A 7,734-nucleotide genomic window follows, 5' to 3' on the forward strand; every position below is an offset into this window, starting at 1 on the left:
CGACGGATGATCAATTATAGTCCCGACGGATGATTCAATATAGTCCCGACGGATGATTAATTGATATCCATCGGGTGACTAGCTTATGTAACAATAAGTTATGTAGCACATTTCTGCAAACAACTTTGTATAGATTCTGTAGTAGCTTATGAATCATGTAGACTACTAGTAGATGGGCAGAATAGGTTGATCAAATGTAAATATAAGATGTCCTATAATTCTGCACAAATGAAATTGAGTCAAGTGATAAAATGGCTACCTGACGGATGATCAACAAAGCAACCTGGATAGATGATCAACACGGCTACCCGACGGATAACAAGCATGTACCCGACGGATAACAAGCATGTACCCGACGGATAACAAGCATGTACCCGATGGATGATTAATTCAAATATCTCTTGATAGTGACAACACAGTCACATTCGTTGGGTGTTTGCAAAAGGAATGTGGCAGCCTGTTTAGTAGGAAAATGAGAACAAATAAGCATTACCATTTCCATGCAAGTTATGAAGATTTTCAAAGATGCTGGAATAGAGTAGTGAAGCAGCATGAAATTAGACTTGATAGGTTTTGCTTTATTATCCCGTCTTATTATCAAATAAACTTGGTGATATATAAACCAAGTGTAGCTAGTAGAACAAACTAACTAAGCAAACACATTTTTAGCAGAGAAACATTTGTAAGCTGTATTCTGTAGAATTCCTCTATAGTTTGTTTGTTCACTTGTAAAGCAGCTGTGAGCTATTCAAGCTTCCCAGGGTTCTCTTGATATATATATATATATATGGTGGATACATTCAAATCCACTAGAAATTTTTAAAGACCTGAGTTTTTATTACTTTACGTTTGATTTACTTAACTCTGTATTCCGCAGTTTGCAAATCAAACAGTTAGATATAAATTGAGTTAGAACCATTTTTCATAAATGTCAAAAAGTAGCCAGAATTACATTCAACCCCCCTTCTGTAATTCTTGTTGTATTGTTTGGGAATAATACAATATCGTAACCCAAGCCTAGGTGTTGGGTTTACTAGAAAGGTTTTTGCATATTTAATGAGTCAATAAAAGGCATTGTTTCGAAAAGAGGTGTGTATCACCAGGAAAACTACTTTGAACAAATATATATCCTTATATAGAATAATATGATTTCTTTAACAGTCTTTTCATACTATTGATTATTTTGATGGGCAATATAGCTCACTCTTGTGTCTTTAAAATATCACAACACAACTGTTAACCAAGATGTCGAGCAGAAAGCTATCAGCCAGGAAGCACGTTGGAAACGCGCAGCTATTCCGTAGACTGTTTGGGGCGATGCCACAGGTAGAATATATGAGCTATTTTAGTTTTCAATTATTTTTGGTTAACGGCTCATTTATAGGTATGATTTATGTAAGGTAGTTATGAACAAATGTTGATTTGGCCCCCGGTCTAATCTTAAACACAGGTTACACCCGTGGCAGGACTTAAATACTTTTGGGTTGTAATAACTATCACTCGTGAATTTAAGAACTCTAGTAATGCATTATTTTTATTTCCAAGACAATATGTGTGTAATACTAAGTGTGGGGTTGTAGATGTGTGAGTATTTGGTTGTTCAAGATAAGTGTTAAAATAGGATTTAAGACGACGTGGCCTCCTAAATCCCTGACCCCGGATTTGGGGGTGTCACATAAGTAATTAACAATAGAATTAAATAATGGGGGTTGAATGGAATTCTTGTTTTTTTTTCTTTTCCAAAAAATCTCTTTATAGAATATACATATATTCTACTCACATAAAGTAAATAAACACAATGTTTAAAAATTTCTGGTGGATTTATCTTTCCACCAGAAATGTATATTTAAAGAAATCCTTGTGATGCAAATTGCACATGGCTGCTTAAAAGTATTTTCTTACAACTTTGAACTTGAGAATATTTTTTAAAGATATAGTTGGCTTAACTCTTGAGTTCTTACTTGTTATTTAAATACTTGCTACAGTTGATTTATATATTGCACCAAGTTTACATGTGCAATAAACAAGAATAAAAGTCCTAACAGCTAGGTCTATGTGCATGCTTCTTCATCTCTCTGTCCAATGCAATCCAAGTAAGATATAGTATCTTTGAATGACCTTGGTTTGCAAGGAAATGGAAATGCTTCACTTTCTTCTAAAACTTGTAAGCAGGCTGCCACATTTCTTTTGTGTACTATCAACTCATGTGACTTTGTCAGCCTGTGTAAAGTCACTATCAATCGTGATTTGTTGATCATCCGTTGAAGCTTCATTGATGTTATCCGTTGACACTATACTAGTGTCGTCTGTTGAAGATTTCTTGTTAGCATCCGTTGAAGCTTTATCTAATACTAGTTGAAGAACTCTTGACTAGCTTATCCGTTGATGGCATATTGAGTCATCCATTGAAGCTTGTAGTTTAGCAGTTGAAGATGTTTTGTTAGCAGTTGATACTCTTTCACTTATACAAAATTACAAGGCATTTTATATTTACACTTAACCCACATATTCTGTATATCTTTCTAGTAGTGAACATGAGTTAGATATCACTATAACTCCCAAATCCCTCAGCTATCAGAGTGTACAAAATATACTACACACCTATTAATATAAGCTACTCCTTCAACGGATAGACAGACTAATATTATTCATTGAAGACTTCTAAATGACACTTAACAGTTCTACTTATGGCGTTTTGGTGAGTTATCATCAAGACTACAACATATTTCTAACAATTTCCCCCAATTTATGTAACGGAATTATAGGCATAAATTCAGGTTGACTTGATATTAACAAAATGCCCTATAAATATAATATATTGAAAAGTAGAAAATTTGCAAAGTGCTTCATCACAATAGAAGTGTACAAAGAAGGTTAAAAGAAGTTTAAATGCCATTATCAAGGTACCTCTCTACTCTGAGCAAATTATTTTCATTTCCTTGATTCTCTTGTTTTCCTTCCCAACTTCTCATTATTTTTCTCAATCTGGAGTTGAAGTTGTCTGTAAAACTCAGCTTCATTTTCTTCATTTACATCCAGCATCTCCTGCATTTCCTTGAGAGTTTCATTACTTGAGATTTTGAGATGATTTTCAATTCTGAAAAATCTTCTGATAAACTTCTCATCTCTAAACTCCATGATCCAGTAAGTTTTTGTAACGCCCCCTGATCCGGGGTCGGGGATCTGGGTCGTCACGGTCTTTCTTTCCATAAATATCACTTAACTTAATTAAAAATAAATAACCTCATGTTGTGACCCCACAATAACACACACCACAACATGTTATAGTCTCAGAGATGAAATTGAAATAAGTACAAGTTCTTGAATCCTTAAATTAAAAGTTATTACAACCCAAAATGATTATTAATAAGTTTACAGTTAGTTGCCATTATCCAACACAAGTTAAAATTATACATAATTGATTCCCAAAAGTAGAATGTCTAGCCTACAGATAGATCTGCCTCTACAGCTATGGCAGCTATGATATCAACGGGAAGACACGAGACGCTTCCCACGCTCTTGCGCTGGGTCTGCTTGAGTCTGGCCATCCTTCCTTCCTAACTGTTGTTGTGTGATAAAGAAATGAAGCAAGAGAGAGCATTACAGCTAGCAAGATAATATATAGTTTAATCAATAATGCAAGTATCTAAATAGATAACTTACTGGAAATCTTTATCAAGTGTAAGATAGTTACTTATTAGATATAAGCTTAAAGGAAGATGAAGTTACAAAATACTTCAATATACTTATATCACATTAGAAACTACTTGAACTACCACTGTTCAAAGTATGATAACTTTTCAAAGCTTCACCACCTATATGAGACTACAATATAAGACTTGAATATATTCAACCTTTGAAATATTGTTTAAAAGAAATGAAGTTACGAGATACTTCATCCGATGGAAACATCATTATAACCATTTTGACCCTGACAACACTTCAGTAATTACCCATCCATAGCCTTTCTATCGAAATGCTCCGGGTAGTGTCGCAGAAATATCCAAACTGGATGATGAACTCATTACGGGAGTTTGTCGCGCCAGGAAGACCACTCACGATGATCAGTCGCAGTAGTGCAACCCCACAATTTTCTACATGTAGAGGAGAACAATAGGATTTACTTGTCGACCGAACGCTGGACTCCTAAGGGATGGACCGTCTTAGCGGAACTTCCGGGCCATTTGGCCAATATAATAAGGCTGGGCTGGTGCCACTCGCCACTTACACCACTCCTAGTTCAGATGAAATTCATGACTGTGAAACGTAAAGCTCATCTCCCCTTTCCCCAGGTAGAAACTTGTTGATACGGCTCCACCAAGAAGCCGTATCTAGTTGGAAAGGAAAACTCACCGATATTTCCCTAGCGATGCCTGTTAATGGATTAAACTCATTCCAAGAATTTTACTTTCCGAGTGTTGGGTAAGTAATCAAGAACCCTTTTATCAAAACAGCAACCTTGTTGCGAATATAAAAATACATCACGGAGCCGGATACCTCATATTTTTACGCTCTAACTTTCCAAAAATAGTTTTGATAAAGTTTGAAAATAATCTCTGGAAATATTTAAAGTAAGAATGATTTGATCATATCAATCGTTTTCCGAATACTTGGCAAATATCGAAATATTATTCTTTAATAAAATAAAGAATATTATTTAATAAAATAAGTGGAGTCATAAGTCCTCGAATGAATATTCAAAATAATATTCATTAAATAAAATAAGCGGAGTCATAAGTCCTCGAATGAATATTCAAAATAATATTCATTAAATAAAATAAGCGGAGTCAGAAGTTCGCGAATGAATATTCAAAATAATATTCATTAAACAAAATAAGCGGAGTCATAAGTCCTCGAATGAATATTCAAAATAATATTCATTTATAATATAAAACTATCGAATAAACATTATTCCTTTAATAGTTTTGAAAACTATATATATATATAATATACTCGGGAACATTGCCTCCCGGTATAGAAAAATTTTCAACTCTGGGTCCCCTATACTAAGGGTATACGCAAGTACTGCTTATCTCTAGCATAGGTATTATGCAGTTTATAATTAGTTGAATCAACAATGAGATATCAAGATTACGGAACAATCATGCATATATATATCATATCAACATGCTCCAATATATCACAGGACTTGCTAATAACAACCATGCACTTATCACAAGATAATGCACAAACAAATATATACATCACAACAACAGTATAACGGGTAGAAAACTTGCCTGAGCGACTGGGGGTGGTAAAAGGCCTGGGGTGAGTCTGGTAACCTATAAACAACATATAAGTTGGAATTAAACCACGGTCTCTTAAGAAACTAGAATTTAACCAATTGGATCCTAACGTTCGCTTTTGTGCTTAACGATTCACATAAGTCGCTCGAGTACCCTCGGCTCCACCATTTTTATAAAATTAAGCGTTTAACTTTTTAAGGAGACTCTTTCGCGAATACTCTACCAACTGACCAATTAGCCTTACATAATTGTTTTATACTCCAATTAGTCATTTAAGGGCTTTAATCAAGGTTTCAAAGTAAGGTGAGGGGTAATGGTTCGTTCGTGAAACGCCATTATTTAAAACGGTTGTTTCTCCTAAACCGTACATCGGATTCAAGCGACCCACATATCAAACGAATCTTACGACATGATCTAGCTAAACATGGAAAAGTTACAGGTTAAACAATTAGCTTTCTGTCCCAGACACTAAGAACAAGCAGTTGAAAGAAAACGGGCATTACGACGGCTATGTTTACGCGATTACCAATGTTTAAACTACTCCAATCAACCACAAATCAACTCATAACCACCAAGACAACCAAACTTCATCCAAACCTTACTAATCAGTCCATAACCTCATGATTTTTCCAACCCATTCAATCACAAACAAGAGCTATTAACTATACTTAAGGTTCATTAACCAATAACCAAGAATTATAACTCAAAATCATTACAAATCCAACCAAACTCTAAACATACAAGAATCATGCTCCTCATGAACTATATTAATCAAAACCACTCCTAAATACTCAAAGTAAAGCTTAGGGTATGAGGTTTTACCTTCTTTGGTGAGTTGAAGTAACTAAGAAGCTTGAAATAGCCCTTGAAAGTCCTTACCAAAGCTAGATCTAACCAAAAACACAAGATCAAACAATTTAAAATTCTTGAAAACACTATTCACTCTCTTCTCCAATGATTTATTGAAAAATATTGTGAAGGAATTGGGAGCTTAAACTCCTAGGATAGCCATAACTAATCATAAAGGACCTTGGATAATTACCTTACAAAATAACAAGGCTTGGATCTTGAGTTTTCAATTTTCTTCTTCTTGAAATGGGGGGGAGGCCGAGAGCTTTTCTTCTTGGAAAGAAAGGTCAACTTTGCTGTTTTGTCAATGAATTATTTGGTTTGTTTCTTTTTATGGCTAGGCTACTTTTAGGATTTACCATGGTAAGTTATACTTGGCTATAAATCAACCAACAAAACAATCTTACTTGTCATGCTTATGTCACCATGGTTGTGTCATCTTTTAACACATGTCTTCCCCTTGTGGTGTGATGATATCATCATCCACTAACCTCTTTGATTAACCCTTAATTACTTGGCTAATGACCGCTAATCTGTCATACGGTCCGCTTAACTTTCGTTCTCGTTCGTCATTTGAGGGATCATATCCGGGATCTTATTACTTGGGTTCCCCTAACCTTTCTCAATATTTTATATTCCTTTTATGATCCTCTCTTATAATCCTTGAATTAAAATCCTTTTAATCATGTTACCTTATACTCAATTCTTTCGGTATCTGGTGGATTTTCGGGAAAAATCAAAGTGTTCGAATTTTCATTCTGACGATCTTTACATACACTAATATACTTTATGGAGTACTAATAAGATCTCAGAATATCAATAAAAGAACTCCTACATAGTGTGGCATGAAAATTTCCCCTAATCAGCATAATCAACAAAATCACTAATAATAAGGATTACAAAAAGTCCAAAATTTTTTGGGTTATTACAGGTTTGATGTGCACCCTATCTCTAGTCTTTGGAATGGTTAGATACCTTGGTAGTGCATTAGGATCTCTCCATCTTTGTCTGATTTTGAGTTATCTTCCTAAGTATTTCTGATTTAGCAAACTTTGTGAATCCAAATTCATTCTTCATTGCAATAAATACCTTGGTTATATTTCCTCAAGAATTCTATAGGATGGCCATATCCTCTTATAACCACCCTTGTATCTGAAAATCAATCTCTTTGGAAGTTTAGTAGTAGCATCAATTCCTCTAACTTCTTCTATTTCTTCCAAATAGAGCTCAATAATAGAGCATTTTTTAATGTCATAGATGTATAGTTGATCATCTTTGTTGACAGTAGGCTTCTGTGGTTTTTAGATGGCTTTTGTTGGAGGTAGGGTAGGATTTTTCTTCTTTCTTAAAGTTCTTTTATTGGTTTGTAGGAGGATGTTCAAATCAGGGATTGGTAAACTCTCCTAATCTATAGGTTTTTCTTTGGGAACTATTGGTTTACCATGATAGTTTACCCCATGATATACCTAGGTTTCAACTGGTTCCTCTTTCGGAACAATTGATTGAGTTAAAGGAACATATTGAGATGGCTCACTCTTCTCCTTTGAAATTTTAATTGCCCTTTTGGGCCTCACCATTATGTTTTTGCTTGTTTTCCACTCAGGCTTCTCTTCCTATTCATCAGCCAATGTCTTTTTAG

This window comes from Apium graveolens, chromosome 2 (assembly GCF_009905375.1).
Source record: "Apium graveolens cultivar Ventura chromosome 2, ASM990537v1, whole genome shotgun sequence".
Classification (NCBI taxonomy): domain Eukaryota; kingdom Viridiplantae; phylum Streptophyta; class Magnoliopsida; order Apiales; family Apiaceae; genus Apium; species Apium graveolens.